Genomic DNA, 17,414 nt, shown 5'->3' with positions numbered 1-17,414 from the left:
ATAGTTTATATTTAATATAAGTGCTGAAATGATTCTAAAATGAGAAAAAATATGAAACTATTTACCTTTAAAGAAGTTCTGCAGTTATTAAAAACAAGAATATAATAAATTTTGATATCTTAAAATGGAAGCAACAAAAACGTGCGTCGAGAGAAGCTTATTCCTCATCTAAGATATTCATCTGTTATTAAAATGTAAATTATCTATTGTTATAAATATCTATAAATATTTAAATACTTTTATTGCATTCTTGTTTTTCTATACTTTTGTAGTATATGTATATTTTGAGTTTTTTATTTATCTGTTGCTTTTAAGGTGCTAATTTTAGAGTTTTTTGTGTGTCTAGTTAAATCTGTGACAATATATTTAAGTGCTTATTTCTTATATACAATTATAAAACTTTGAATTTTGAATAAAACAACGTTTAAATTTTGGAAATATATAAGCCAAAACGCGAGATATGGACAAATAAAATCCTGTGTGCTTTGGTAAATCAGTATATGTTCGTAATGTTGATATAATTTGGATATTTTTCGCCGGTTTGGTGACTTTCTGGAAGCTTCGGAAAAATACATTTTCGAAGCCTTACGATCGTTTTTTCCCCAAGCTTCCAGCGAGTAAATACGGTTAAATATTATTTAAATGCAGCTTCGAGAACTTTAGAGCTCAAGTAGTATTATCCCAGCTGTGTGATTTAACGGCGTTGAATGGCTACTTAGAGTTCACTTTGTGAATGACTTTGGGGAATACTTCTCGTGCTTTAAGGAGGTGGTGTAGGTGTTGGTGTATTTAATTATGGCAAAGCACACGAGGGCTATCTGCCTAAAGGGAGGGATGCCTTCGTGGAGTAATTTCTAAGTTCAACTGGCTCGTATACACGTTACACATGGGGAAAACCACGAAAACGCCCACGCAGCTAGCCCGTTCGCGGGATTCGAACCCCGGATACCAGTGTTCAGCGACTTTACCGCTCGGCCGCTGGCTTTAAAGAGGAATCGTTTAGTATTCACGTCCTCCTTTAGCTACTAATTGTGTTATGTGTCGAACAAATTGTCCATTTCGTCCTGCTTATTTGGAATGAATATTTAAAAAAGATATTCAATATTCACAACAGTGTGCTGAGGTATCAATATGTTTTTCAGCTATGCTGAGGCATCAATATGTTTTTCAGCAAGCTTTCAGCGGCTACAGCAGAAACTTTACTGAAAAATAAGATTATTTTTAAAACTGAAATACAATAGGAGAATCTACTTATTTTTATTTTTTTTTTTGACGTAAAAGGACTATACATTAGAGAAAGTATGTTGTGCTACGGTTGCGGAGAGGGAAGTCGAAAACCATTCAAATAAATTTTAGTATGATTAAATAACATATAATACAAAGATATATTATAATGCATGCTTTTGCACTTAGTTTCGCACTCTGTTTTGCACAGAGTAATACTTATTTATTTTAGTTATTGTGGGTCATAAAAAGTATCCGTGGCTTTTACCCTCGATTACTTTCGTTAAACCATGGTTCTTCATTGTAATTTCCTTCTTGTGGAATGAAATATATGGAAAAAAATAATTCTTAAATATCATCATTTCTGTCTCTCAAGCAGTTTTGAATTTAGTTTTCAAGCAGTTTTGAATTTTTATAAAATATAATAATTTTGATAAATTTTTGTTGATTAATTTTTCAGTTATGCTATTTTCTCGGGAAGTGAAATTGGAGAAATGTATAATAAACAAACATTATTGAAACATTATTATTTTGTACAATTAACATTTTAAAATGTATAATAAACAAACACTGCTGCCCCACGTGGGAAAGTTTTTAGTGATTTACTGCCGTACCGTAGGGAACGGATTCGAATCCCGGAGAAGGCATGGATGTAAATTGTCTGTCCCCACATAGAAGGTAACAGTGGTCCACTTATTAAGTGCCTCCACATTGTGTCACAAGTCACAGCTTCCGGCCTTAGCAGTGGCGAACACCTCTAACGGCTATTTCTCGCCAATGGAAATAATAAACAAACAGAAATTAAAAATTATTTAATGATAGGTCAAAAAAATCTTGAACTCGAAAGTAATTTCTAAAATATTTAGGATCTTCATCTATCGGATTTTCGAATGAACTTCGCTTGAGAAGGATTTGTTACCCAGAAATTTCCAAAAATGAATAGGAAATAATTAAAAAATGCAAACTGGCCCGTGGGGGGATCGAACCCGCGACCTTCGCGTTATTAGCACGACGCTCTAACCAACTGAGCTAACGGGCCACACTTAAGCTTCTAACTAATTCAAACAGACTAATAACCCTCAGTTCTGGATAAAGACTATATTCCAGAGTTTTTCGGGGGCCCCCAGGGGCCGAGCGGTAAAGTTGCTGAACACTGGTAGTTCGGTTCGAGGTTCGAATCCCGGGAACGGGCTGGCTGCATGGGCGTTTTCTGGTTTTCCCCATGTGTAACGTGTATACGAGCCAGTTTCCCTTAGAAAGTCCTCCACGAAGGCATCCCTCCCCTGAGGCAGATAGCCCTAGTGTGCTTTGCCATAATTAATTAAACCAAACCAATCCAGAGTCTTTCGAAAGACAGAAAATTACATAGCGCCATCTACTGAATGTTGAGTGAAGAAATTTTTCCGAAAGGAATTCGCTTATTTTTATAAAATTATATACTTATTTTAAAAGAAATAATTGAGATAAAAGTTGTTTTTCCCCTTTATTACTTTTGGAGTTATAATTAAAAATTTAAATATTATATATTATTATTATTATATTTTTGGAGTTGTATTTTTTTGGGTTAATACATTTTTAAGAATTTCTAAAATGTTCACATGTGAATTAATTCATCGCATAAGGAACTTTGCAAAAGATGACATACCGGGCCTTAACTAAACAAGAGGTGACCTTCCCTGTATTTGTCTTTGGTGGTTATGTGTATGAATCACGTGATACGTCCATCTGACGTAAATCATCAATTTGACGAATTTTGTTGATACTACTATGGTAGCAACAATTAGATGATAGAGTATCTGTGGGGGGTCATCTTGTACGAAATATGATAGGAATAATCCTCGCAATGCTATTCCATCATTTTGCTGAATTGTGATGGCACTGTGTCAACAATGGGGTTGAACATCTGGTGACGTTGAGATATATTAGGACAGTGTTTGCGCGAATAAAAATAAGAGATGGCCTTCAGTGTTGTTTTATATCTGATTATAGTAGCAAAATGATGACTTGATAAATGTGGAATAGGAGTGCTTCGATTGACAGATTCTAAACACGATCGCTTGAACTGCTTTTTAAATACGTTTCAAGTACAATGAAGATCATCGAGGAAATGATAGCTCCTCTTCAGGACTACATCAAGGCATCCTTCGGGTAATATTATATATTTAATAGGATAACATGGTAATGTAACAATGTAATAAATCTTCGGACAATATAATAAACTAAGTACGTATATATATATATTTTTTGTATTTGTATTTATTTATATACTGCTGCTTTTTTTATGGTTTAGTACGGTAAGTTTACCACTTTCTTTGGTTTCGAGCACAGTTCACGGCGAAGGTCACGAGACGGGTTATAGGTCTCATACTGGCGTTTTACTTCCTTTCTTATAAAATGGCTACTTACCAAAAATAAAAATCTCAAAGATTTCAGATTTTACATTACGCCCAAAGTGGCGTTTTTTTTTTTTTTTTTTTTTTTTCATTTACAGACATACACGTTCCGAGGCTAATGTCACTTTGGGCTAAAATTATTTAAAAACATCATATCTTTAGAATTTCCGATAGACAGTCTCGCGCGTTGGAATTAAAAATGTTTTACAGTGTTCCCATTGCTGGCATTGAAATCGTTGATTTTGTTAATCAAAAATTCGTTAAAGTTTTACAAAATATGAAAGAGACAATAAAATAAATTCCAAATTCGAGCTTCTAGGTGCTCATATTTGGGCGGAGGACTACATTATTCAAAATTGGATGGCTCTAGGTACAATTGTTTTTTCACAGTGCGAGAAACATACATACATTTATGCAGATTCTTCATTATTTAATTTCCGTAAATATAATACAGGGCGATAATATTTACTGGCAACAATTTGAAAAGCAATACAACGGTTTTAGTGATTCAGTGCGAAAGGCAGTTTCGAGACTAATAGCCTTTCTGAGTTAACGTCCCTTTGGGTCTAAGAAAAAAAAACGCTAACGTTAATTCAGTTCCATACGATAATCAGTTATCGTAAATGAAATGGAAGAATATTATTTCCTGCTTTGCTCAAGTGACATATGTTAGATTTTGTTGCTTTATTATGCATTTATCTGCCAAACGATCCTGGCCATTAGAAACATTTGGCGAAACCTAAAATCTTTAATTTATTCTCCAAATTTAATCAATCTATCACTGGAAATAAACTGAGACATTTAAAAGCATTAAACACATTTTCTAAGCATTTAAATATTTATGTACTATTTTTCTTCAATAATAGTTCTAATTTATATAATTTAAAATCCTTTAATTTGATAATTTTATAGTTTCTATGAAAATTGGTAGTATTATTTTAATTAATAAAGTATACCTTTTATGTCATATATTTTATATTAGTTTCCATATTATATACACTATAACTATACTATATTAACTATACTATAACTATACTATACTATATTATTACATATAGTTAATATATTTTATATTAGTTATCCAGTTTATTTTATTTTTCAAATTATAAACAGATCATTTTTATCAACGTAAAAATATGTAACGATATATGTAATGAACGTAAAAGTGAGCTAGGATAACTCGGTATCCTTACTGTATCAATTTAAAAATAGAACTAAGAAGCAAATCATTAAGTTGGAAGCTTATAATTTTTAAATTGTACCGACTATTAAGCATCCCTATTTACAGTATATAAGATAAAGTAAATATTTTATAATATATCGAAGGGGAATCACGTTAAAAATTGGTTGATTGCTAGCTCGGTTGATTTGGTTTGTCTGATTACGGCAAAAGGGAAATCTGCCTATGGGAAGGGATCTTAGGGAAATGATGCCTTCATGGAGGATCTTCGTATCCACATTACGCTTGGGAAAACAACAAGAGTAGCTAGCTCGTTCGATGGGATTTATATCTGAGTCAAACTGCCAACACTCAGATACTGTTCTTCATTTTCAAAGCAAAATCCTTCGCACTGAACTATATTTTTACAACGTTTTATAAATAATTCAAAAACCTGAAATATACTTTTTTGCGGTTTTCACTTATTCATTTGAACAGAACCCTTTTCACGCACTTGTCCTTTTTGATATTGAGAATGCCTAAAAATTATGTGTGTTAAAGGGGGGCCGTAGGGGAATATTCCAGTATTGTTTCAATCTTTTTCAGTCAGTATGCTGCAGTGTCGGGCATTCTCCTGAAGGGGGGACACTGTTTTTAAGCAAATACGGTCTTTATTTCTTCATAGATCTACGGAAATAGTTTTAAGAACGTTTGCATAAAAGATATCCTTCATTATCTACATAATAGTTTGACAATATTGCCATCCGTAAATGGTTTACTGAATATGCTTTGTCGATAGCAGGCGTATTATCATCATGAAAGTCACTCCACTCTAAAAGATAGTCAAATACTTCTGAGTGCCTCATTATTACATAAATGCCATAACTTTTCAATTGCTTCATTGCCGATCTTCCCAAGTACAACACAAAATTTACCCACACATCTGTCATATATTCATGTAGACCTTTTCCTTATCTGCCAACGCTTTAATATAGCCTTTAAAATAACTAATACAAGTTTCGCCCTTTCTAATTCAAGATAAGAGAAAAAAGATAATTTTAAATATTTTCAGTCAGGTGTTCTAGTATTGTGTCATACATCTAACAGATTAATTTTGAAAACAATTGGGTTAATATTATTACTCCTAAAAGATGTTCATAATGTCATATATTATGTAGCTTGAATGCTGGATAATCGGTTATTTACAGAAATAATGCTTGCTTGGATCTTCTATTAGATAATTCGATACTCTCAAATTGCTTTAAATAGTAATCCTTCCTCTTAACCCTTTACTATGACTTGCAACTGTTTAAGAGCTTTTTGTTTGTTTGCAGAGTAGACATAACCCTCGTAATTTAGTAACAACCTTTGCTAAATCTGGGGATTGCTTATTTATCTGACGCACGCTTATCAACATAAAAATAATTCCTGTTAAACCTGTAAATTTAAACCGAAAACTAATCCCTGCTGTTTAACCTTCCCTTGTTCTGATGAATTATCGTATTCGCAATAATGTAGATGTTTAATTAAACTTCAATAACCCAGACAAAGTTTAACTAAAAAGTTTTCTGAAACTATATTATTTTATAACGACCACATAAGGCGCCACATGGTTGATGACTGTCTAGAAAGCCAGGCTGAATAGTGGCCTGCCAAATTTCCTGACTTTAATTCTATTGAACATGCTTGTGATGCTCTTGGGAGGGCTATTACAATACGTCAACCCCCAACGCTATGCGAGAGTTAAAAACTGCTATTGTGGAGGAGAGGGTGCGACCTGCACAAGCACTTCTGAACTGGCTTGTTTAGGATGTAGATTAACAAATATTACATCACCGTTGCTTGCAGAATTTTTGGAACTCAAATATTTTTTATCCAACGGCGGGTGCTAATTTGTGTTTTTTCGACATTGGCCATTCTGAAGCCTGGAAGTGGTGGCCATTTTATTACGAAGGCACCTAATAGACAGCCATCGTTGCCTCCTATGAAGGGACGGACAGTTACAATCATGCCTTCTCCGGAATTCCGGTATCGTAGTCGGCTCTTCTAACCACTATACCATCTCAACTCAGATACTATTTGAAACAGTAAAACACAAAATCTAATCTTCAATTAAATAACTTGGCTTCAGATAATGGGGATTCTAAGCCCACGATATAAACAGACATAGAATTCGCTCATCAAATCACAGTTCGGCTAGGTGGAAGGCTTTTCGTCTAAGTACAAATAACTCGCCTTGGGATTTATACTCAAACTAATCTGCGTTCTGGTGAAGGCTGACAGAAGAAAAAGAAAGTATAGGAAAGAATTAGCATAAAAGTAACGATTTAAATAAAAATATTATAATATTAAATTAATATTAGCCTTAATTTTCTTATCTTTTATTACATAGTGTGCTTCTACGAAAGACAATAATGAACTATGAATTACTTATCATTCAAGCTTGGCTTTTGTTGTAAAAAATGCGGATAAAGATTTAATAATATAGATCTAATGTTTCAATTCATGTATTCTATTGATGAATGCTCTTTTCATATTTTATCATTTGAGTGACACTCTTTAATCACTTTCCTACTAAATATGCACTTATGACAAACGAAGATCTTTGCGAAAGGAAGGTGGTGTAACTATGAAGTTGAAGACACGTTACGCGACAACGCAAAACCATCATTCATTTGCTGACTACATTTTAAGTCGACGTTTGAACCTGATTGTAATCGCAGCTTCAGTCTAACACAAGGAATAAGACATTAGGTAAACAGTCGTTAATCACTTAATGATTTACGTTATGCTGTCAAGCTATCCACTTTCTAGGACATACTTATTAAAATTCTCTTAAAACGGCGGAGACTAATATTGATGGAAAAGGTTGTAAACTTTTACATTTTGTTTAGTATTAGAATAATATTTGTGGATGTTTAAGAATGGTGCATATGGAGGCTATAAAATGATTTTCAGTAGCTCATATGGCCGAAAAAAATCTTTTGAAATTTAAACTTAGCAGTTTTCAAGATTTCTAGCTTATATAAACTTATATTAGAATGCTTATTATTTTAAATCAGTACTATTATAGTGACCCTTTTCAAAAACTATCAGTCATACATGATTCCAGACGGTCTTGTCTGCTATGGAGGAGGTTGTCTTAAAGAAGACTTCGATAACAGTGTTTGGCAATGTACATAAGGATTTACTCCATTTAAAACTGTAAAGGTCTGTTAAAATATTTATGTAAAAAGGCTGTTTATCAGTTTATTAATTTAATTATTGATTAATCATAAAGATAACTGCCGAATAAAGTACTTTAAAAAATCTTAGGATAAAACTTTCTTCCACTTTAATTCCTAAAGTACTCTAAGGGAAAAAATTCTAAACTATAAAAGACTATTTCATTTCCTAACTTTGAAATTATTCATAAAAACACATATTATATGAAATCTGTTTAATTTAAATTAGTATTGTAACAACTTTGTTTGAGATCTTGATTTAAATTTACGCCAAACTGAAGGTTGTTTTGTCATTAATTTTATGTTTCACTTGGCGTGTTTTTCTTCTGCTTTCTGTTTATTTGAACTTGATTTCCGATCAGTCACTTTCTTTACAAAAATAATTTAAAGTGAAGGGATCTATCAGCTGTTTGTTTTATTTTACTGCGTGTTTCAAGCTCCCTTTCGATAGTACTTTAATAACAAATTTCAATAACATTTAATTATTAATTAATTAACTTAATTTTTCATTAATTTTAAAATTTAATTTTTAACTTAACTTTTTATTTAATAATAAATTTCAATAACTGTAATAACATTTATAAATCTAACACTTTTGCTTTTTGTTTCGCTCATTTTAATGTGAACTTAATCACTTAAGCTTTGCAAGATTCAAAATTCAAGCAAAACATAGCGTAAACAAGTGTAGACATAGCAAACTCAGCTTACGCATTACATATACTATTCATTAATTATTATTAATTAATATTAGATATTAGGAGGTGAGGTACACTCTGCACCCTTACCCTCCCCCAAATAAGGCAGTTCTATATATCCCGTTCTGCTAAGCGGATTGGCGAAATTTAATTTGCGTTTTTCATGTCTCGAAAACGAGACATAGAATATAAATTAGATCTTAGAAAAATCCCTATACTTAATATACTTATTATAGATACACTTATTACCCCAAAATATTTATGTTAGAACAGTACAGTATATAAATCTAATGCACGCTCAAGTCACTTTTTCGAGACATAAAAAACACAAAATAAAATATCGTTAATCGGCCCAGTAGAACAAGAGATACAGAATTTTTTTTTTGTGTGTGTGTATCTGTGCGTGTGTATGCAGATTGACGTACATTAATTTCTTATTTTTTAAATAAACGTGACATATTTCAGCAAGCTCAGAAGTATAAAAGTAGAAATAAGTTGTTTTTAATATGAACAACGCAAATTTATTATATTTTACCGTTTGCATGGTTAGAAAATGGAAGGATTGTCATGAAGAAATTAAAAATATTATAATGAATTATTTAGAGAGAGGGGGCCATGTGTTAAACCAAGCTTATACACTGCGTCCACAAAATTCCTTACACAGCTTTTCTCTTTCCTATTTATTTTTAATCTTTGCTAGTACATATAAACTTCGAATCACAAAAATGTTGTTGATCACTTAAATATTCGTGTTTGGCATTTTTTAATTTAAACGTTTTAAATTGAATTCGTTAACTTTTTCAAAAATTACGAAATCAAACTTTTAATACGTCTCTCTGGTCCCAATATCTATATTTTGGAAAAATGTTTACTAATTATAAAAAATGAACACAAAACGTTTGACACCGGTACGAGAGAAATATTTAATTTCAAAAGTTGATCGAGATATTTAATTTTAAAATTCGCGCTATTTTACTATTTGCGCTATTTGAGAATGCGCATTGAGGGGTCGAGTAATGGACCAATTAGAATAATTCAGTTTTAATTTATTAGTTCGCATTTCGTCTTATCATTTTAAGTTATTATTGCAGTTTGCGTTATCTATGTTTAAAGTTTCCGCTACGAAAATTACGTTTAAAAAATTAATATATACTCTAAATAATGTGTATATAATATGAACGTAAGTAGGCTTTAGTATCTCAATTTAAAAGAATTGGGCTACTAAAAATTATTTTGCATTTATATGTCTGAATTAATTATGATAATCGCTTAAGTAAATTATTTACGAATGACATTAAGCAGATATTAAATATACGTTAGTAAATACAAATTTATTATTTAATTTGTTTGGGAAAAATTATTTACATAATGTTTAAAATGATACAGTTATTAAAATTAGCTTATAATCTGAAAATATGGATAATGCAAAATTAACGTGATATATGAAATTTCGAATCATCAGGAGCAGTTCACGAGAGTTTGAAAACATTAATACGTGAAATTACAGATTAATATTAAGTAATGTAAGGGAAGATGTTTAACACTGTCTTTCATGTTAATGAGAACAATTTTCCTAAAGTAAGAATAATGCATGGACTGTCAAAAGACCTTACTGTATGTGATTAAAGCGTATTGAAAACAGATTTTCAATAAGCATTAATCATACATGTAATCTCGTTCGTCATCGGGAAGGCAATAAAGAATGTGCTGTTGGAGAGGTAAAGCTTTGTACTAGATAATAGTTTATGATGAAGTGTGAACTAGAGCTTTAAAGCAGGTAACTTTTTCTTTTGCCACTAACAGAGGTTTATTTTGTTATACATCCAGTTACAAGTATTATGCAGCTTCTTTAATATTCATTATCACAGTTGCATGGCAACCTGTTTAATTCTATAAAATAGCTTTAATATTAACTATAACAGTATTATAGCAAATCCTACCTAAGACTGTAAGGATCTTAAGTTTTACTAACGTTTATTTTATTTTAAATCTTTACTATCACTTCTTATTTTCTACTTCCGGCCAGAATTAAAAGCGTTAACTTATTTATGCAAAATTTGTCTCGCGAACGCCAAGTACTTAAGTTGTGGATTTTGCCAAGCGAGAGAGAGGAAGGAGTTAGTCGAAGCAGGCCGCTTGCCTTAGAAGTTTTACTGGGTTGCTGGTTGCCTTCCAGGCCAGAGGTTTAATCCTCGTGATAATTTTAAACGTATTGTAGTGTTAACAGTTCTCTGTACTACATACGGCTTCCTGTTAATATACGGCCAATCTTCCTTGTTTATTATTCCAAAGTTAAGTTAGAGTTTAGTTAAATATTTTTATATTCTTACGTTCAGACCACAAGTAGTTGGTCTCTGTATTCCGAAGTACGGAAATTATTGTAAAGAGTGAAAAATAAAGGGTTTTGTATACCCTTCCTGTGTATCCTGTCTACTTCCCACATTTATTGAACATAGCTTTAGTAAGCTCCCTGTTCCGAGTCAGGGTCTTTGCATGTTCCCAAAGAAAGTAAGGCGGAACATTGAACCTGATAGTGGCGCCCAACGAAGAAGAATAACCATGGCCGAGTTTCAAGAAGAACCTGTGCTGCCTGCAGAAGCGGCTCAGAATCCAGAAATGCCAGCTGCCGCCCTGGAAGGATTTGGTTACATCGTCCAGACCATGCGCGCTTCTATGAACCCAGAAGCAACATTTAATGGAAACTCACCGGTAACCAGTGTTTTGAAAAAATTGGATGACCACTTCATGCTCTACCCCGTGCACGAGTTTCAAAAAGTTACCTTAGCTACCAGCGCTTTGAGGGGCCAAGCGCTTAACTGGTTCAAATGTATAGGCAGAAGTCTCTTGGGTCAAGCAGGAAGTCCCACCTATACTTACGAGAATTTCAAGACTGCACTAGTAAAAGCCTTCCCTGTCGTAAGGGATCGTGCGAAATTAGAAACGGAACTTTTCAGCATATATCAGCAAAGAATCGAAAATCTCTCAAGCTTTATTTTAAGAAAATTCACGTCTTCAAACTCTTGTATGGAAACCGTCCGGATCCTGAGATAATTCAAGTGATTTTGCCGAAGTTACTTCCCCAAGTGCAAGAATTTATTGAATTAAGAAATCCGACTACACTGGAAAAGTTATTTGAGCTAGCAATCCAGTTTGAAAGTAGAAGAACGGCGGACATTGAAAGAAGACGCCAATATCAACAACGAAACCAATTTAGTGCGCCAAGACCACAGCAAAGTCAAGCACACGGCTACGGAAGCAAAGCGAATCAGTGGGCAAGGAAACCCGAGCATTCAAAAACAGCCGCCGAACGTCGACAGTTCAATAGCAATCCAGGAAAAAAGTCTCAAGGCCAGTGGAAAAAGAAGGAAAGCATGGAAATGAAAAATGATTTAAACTAAAACGGATTTCTGCTGACGGGAGGGTGCGGAAATCCAAAGGCCAAGAAAACCCCACTTCCTTCAAGTTAAATACAGTAATGGTGAAAAATTTGACTCTTCCGAAGATTGAAGTGTTGGTGAATAATATCCCAGCCACCGCACTCCTGGATACAGGCGCGCAGTGTTCCTGTGTGGCAGAAGATTTTTTTAGAAAGTATTTTCGTAAATATCGCATATATAATTCGGATAATACGACAGTGTTAGCTGCGCAAGGAGAAAGATGTAAGTGCATAGGTAAATTACCGCTATACATCCGCATCAAGGACGAACAAGTAAAGGTTATGTTTTTCATAGTAAAGAATCTGCAAGCACATATTATCTTAGGAATAGATTTTCTCTCTGAGGCACAAGCAACGCTGGATTTTAATGAAGCGTCCCTTAAGCTGACGATGAAACCAGTTCGAGAAGAAAAGGCTGAACCGCCGATCTTAAACCTTGACCACCTGCCTAATGAAGAGCAACGAAGAATCCGACAAGTGGTAAGTGAATTTGCTTCGTTATTTAGTGATATTCCAGGATTTACTCAGGTTACTAACCATAGTATCGACACCGGAGATTCAATGCCAGTTCGCCACAAATCATACCGGTATGATAAGAATAAGGAAAAAATTATAGAATGGCATATCACCGATATGCTACGTAAAAATATCATAACGCCCATCTCAAGTAGTTATGCTAGCCCGGTGGTTTTATGTAAGAAAAATAATGACTATCCATTGACACATCCAAAAATGTGGCGATTCGCGATTGACTAACGTAAATTAAACTCCATAACTAAATATCCGGTGTATCCGTTACCTATTATTGAAGAAATTCTAAGGAACATAACATCGACCAAATGTATGACGACTTTAGACTTAACGACTGGTTATTTTCAAATAGGGGTTAGGCCTGAGGACGTGCCTAAGACTGCTTTTATAACCAAGTCTGGCACTTATGCATTTCTGCGTATGCCGTTTGGCCTTTCAGGGGCACCGGCAACATTTCAGCGATGTATGGACATTGTGTTAAGGCCTGTTCTTGGAAAGTCCACATTTATCTATTTAGACGATATCATTATTACTAGTGATAATCTCGACCAACATGTACAGGATTTAAGACAGGTGTTTTCTTTATTAAATGAGGCCGGTCTAAAAGTTAATGTCGAAAAGTGCAAATTTGCAGCCCCTGAATTAAAATATTTAGGTTACAAAATATCTCAGAAAGGAATCGAGACAGACGAATCAAAAATAATTGCTGTACAAAAGTATCCGACTCCAAACGCGGCGAAGAAGATTTCTTCTTTTATAGGACTTTGTTCATATTATAGGTCCTTTATAAAAGATTTTGCAGCTATTGCTGAACCATTGTTAAAATTAAAAAGGAAAAAGGCAAGATTCTCGTGGACGGCCGAAGCCAATAGTGCGTTCGAAAAATTAAAGCAAGCATTAACGCAAGCCCCTGTGTTGAAATTTCCTGAAAAGGATGAGAATTTAGAAATTTCAGCGGATGCTTCGGATTATGCGGTAGGAGCGGTACTTTCACAAAATCAGCAGCCCGTGGCATTTTTTAGCCGAACTTTAAATCAAACACAAAGAAACTATTCCGCGACCGAGAGAGAGGCACTTGCAGTTCTGTTAGCAGTGCAAAAGTTCCGAGTCTATTTTGGAAAGGCGCCAATAATAGTATACACTGATCATGCGGCGGTAACTAGATTGTACTCAGGGAAAAACTTATCCCCAAGGTTAATAAGATGGGCACTCAAGCTACAAAAATATAATCTGGTAATCAAGCATACCCCCGGAAAGGAAAATATCGTAGCAGATGCCCTATCCAGAATTAAAATAGATGAAGAAGGTAATACTGTAAAGGTGGCAATGCTCACAGCATGTACAATAAATTCCCGAGAAACTGTAATAACCGAACTGGGTAAGGATCCTGAGTTTGGAAGCATTTATGAGTATTTAAAGGATCCTGAAAATTTTAGCCGCCAAGATATTGTGGCGATAAGAAATAGGGCGGCCCATTACGAACTAATAGATGGTCTATTATTTTATACAAAAACCACAAATTCCAACAACGATTTTCGACCTGTTATCCCAGCTAGTCTTAGATTAAATATCCTGCAGAAGTTGCATGACAGCCCTTTAGCTTCTCATGCTGGTATTCGAAAAACTATCCAACGCGTACGCGAGGCAGTCTATTTTCCTGAACTGCAAAAGTTAACAAGGGCGTATGTCCAGTTCTGCCCAACATGTCAAGCAGTTAATTATATTAATTTCCGCCCTGCCGGGTTTCTAAATAGTATTAAATCCGAATTTCCAAATGAAATAATTGGCATCGATTTATTGGGCCTTTTCCCAAAATGTCAGTTAAATAAAAGTCGCTATCTCCTTGTTATGGTTGATCATTTAGTAAGTGGATCGAAATTGTTCCCTTAAAACGAGCCTCCGCGAAATTAGTTACTGATTCTATTTTAAATAAATATATTTTAAAATACGGGGCGCTCCTAAAAATTATATCGGTAATGGTCCTCAATTTGTAAGTAATGTATTTGAAGACATGTGCCAAAAACTCCGCATACGTCATTTAAAAATGGTCCCGTATCGGCCGCAATCAAATATAGCGGAACGGGTCAATAGAAATATAGTGAAAATTATACGTAGTTATGTTAAAAATTTTAATAAAAGCTGGGATAACTATGTCAATGAATTTGCTTTCGCCCTTAGGACTGCAAAACATGATACAACGGGCAAAACTCCTGCTGAGTTATTTTTAGGCAAAAAGATTATAACGCCGTTAGATAAATTATTTTATGTGCAACAAAGAGCCCCAGAATTTAAAATGGGTGATATAGAAAAACTAATTAAGGAAGCAAAGAAGAATACGGAAGTAGCACAAAGAAAACAGAAGCTCTAATTATGATTTGAAACGACGGGGAGTAACTTATAAAGTAGGTTATGAAGTTTTAAAAATTAAGCATTCACTTTCTTCAACACCAGAAGATAAAACTGCCAAATTTTTTCAACGATTTGAAGGACCATATGTTATAGAAAAAATAACTCACGCTGTAGTAGTGTTAAAAGCCAGAAATGGTGAAACCTGCTCCGCAAACATTGATCAAATCAAACCCTACTATGATCGTAATAAAATGCAAATATTTTCAGATCTTTTGCAGGATCCGGCACGGCAGACACCGCAGGCACAAGCTCCAGAGGTGGAACAACGTCAAGCACAAGGACAAGCCATTAGAAGGCAGGAGCAATTGAAAAGAAAGTTTCCCCGTTGGAAAATTGAAGGTAACAAGAAAAAGAAGCCGTTCCACCGTCCAGAAAAGACAGCTCACGAACACCCCCAGAATGGAGAAGGGAGAAGTAAGACGAATGCAAAGAAAGCCAGGAGAAATAACGGCAACTATAACCCGGCTCCCAAACGGAAGATCGACTCATCGGACAGGACTCTCCTCAGCAAATGTCGCCGAACTGCGGAAGGGCCACTAGCGGCCGAGGAAAAGATACAAGGAAAATTTGAACGGCCAGCAACGAGGTCCAAGCAGGAACGAGAAAGAAGTGTCCCGGTTCCGCCAAGACCAGCTGCCATCAAACGGCCAAGACCACAGGCAGAGGCGAAAAAGAAGGTATTCAAGGGTGACCGAACTGGATGAAATAGAAAGCTTCTAGAGGAAGAAAGTGAAGGGCGAGCCTGCACAAGAAGGAGGATAAATCAAACGAGAATCTTCGCTACCTTCCAGGACTGCGCTCAGAAAAGAATGTCCGAATATCACAAAGATAAGTAAAATTTTATGTTACTTTGCAAACTTAAGTTAATCTTTCATTCTTACTGCAAGTGGCAGATTTGAAGAAGTTTTACCTCATGCGAGGTCTACCTTTATCGCCAAAAGGGCGAGAAATGAGTTGTGACCGATTTTCTTATTATGTTTTTCAATTACTCGCGCGTAAAACTAAAGTTGATGTATAATAGCGTTGTGTAAATACTTAAATATTGTAAAAGTTATTGTATAAATTTTATTTAAAACATTCTGGCAAGAAAGAAGTTTTAGTCTGAAAGACTTTTTGAAATGTAGTATTTCAATGTAGAAGAATTGGCACTTGCTGGGAAAAGAATAGAAGTTAACAATGTACTACTAATGTATGTTTTAAAATGCGTAAAATTAACGGCGTGTTAATATGTTCTTATATACAATGTGAACTGTTATTTTAAATGTTAAGAAATACTGTGATATGGTAAAAGTGAAAGCAATGCCAAAAATTTTAAACTTATTCGTGTGACTGTAAAAAAGACCAAATTATGGTGAATGTGTGTTAAAGGTTGAATGAATGTAATTAGGCTCTCTGACGCTACACTTCAGAGTTAGCCACTTTCAGAATAGTACCTCAGGGTTTAGAGATGAAGATAAGGTGTGTTACGAGGTCTTGTTATGTTGAATTTTAACACGTTAGTGTTTTGATTGTAGGAGGCAGTGTTGAACACGTATACATAAACAAATTCGTGTTTGGTGTTCTTTTACAACACATGTCAGAGAGCACGGGGAGAGATAATTAAAATAGCATTGAATGAAATAAGAATGTTAAGAGAAATATAAATATGCATGTTACTTGCCATTTCATTGTGTAACATTTCATTAAATTAGTTTTCCTTCCAGATCTCTGGAAGGAACCAGATTTGAATAAAAGCTCCTGTTTAGATGCAGTACAGATGAAAAATTGGGTGTCCATGGAGCTGCTATTGTAAAAACATTTTTTTTTTAATTTTCTAGTTTCTAGTGAGAAATGTTTGTAAAAGATTGGCCTCGCGTTAGATTCTAGAGCTAAAAGTTTTCAACAAGGTCGTTTTAGACCTCAGTTTCAAACTAATTAACTCTGGCGGGAAGTATGTAAGGATCTTAAGTTTTACTAACGTTTATTTTATTTTAAATCTTTACTATCACTTCTTATTTTCTACTTCCGGCCAGAATTAAAAGCGTTAACTTATTTATGCAAAATTTGTCTGGCGAACGCCAAGTTCTTAAGTTGTGGCTTTTTGCCAAGCGAGAGAGAGGAAGGAGTTAGTCGAAGCAGGCCGCTTGCCTTAGAAGTTTTACTCGGTTGCTGGTTGCCTTCCAGGCCAGAGGTTTAATCCTCGTGATAATTTTAAACGTATTGTAGTTTAAACAATAAATAACAAAAAAAAACATGGTTTTATCCGGCCGGTTCGCCTCGGATAAAACCATGATCGAATTCCCAGTATTCAATAGTCTTAACCACTTAGCTATTGGAAAGGCAAGTCCTTCTGAGCGACTGATG

The 17,414-nt window shown here is 34.5% G+C and overlaps 1 long non-coding RNA gene and 1 other non-coding gene across 6 annotated transcripts in view; both read right to left on the bottom strand.

Annotated features, from left to right (window-relative positions):
• LOC118200197 (uncharacterized) overlaps positions 1–17,414 on the bottom strand; it is a 319,672-nt gene that overhangs the window by 112,746 nt on the left and 189,512 nt on the right. The window lies entirely within an intron of this gene.
• On the bottom strand, positions 2,190–2,263 carry TRNAI-AAU (transfer RNA isoleucine (anticodon AAU)). Its single transcript has one exon. It is a non-coding gene; the product is annotated as a tRNA-Ile (tRNA).

The sequence above is a fragment of the Stegodyphus dumicola genome, chromosome 3 (assembly GCF_044657685.1).
Source record: "Stegodyphus dumicola isolate Sdum_Otavi_A_Nest chromosome 3, ASM4465768v1".
Classification (NCBI taxonomy): Eukaryota; Metazoa; Arthropoda; class Arachnida; order Araneae; family Eresidae; genus Stegodyphus; species Stegodyphus dumicola.
The sequence above is the reverse complement of the archived record's forward strand: the minus strand, read 5'-3'. Positions and strand labels throughout refer to the sequence as shown.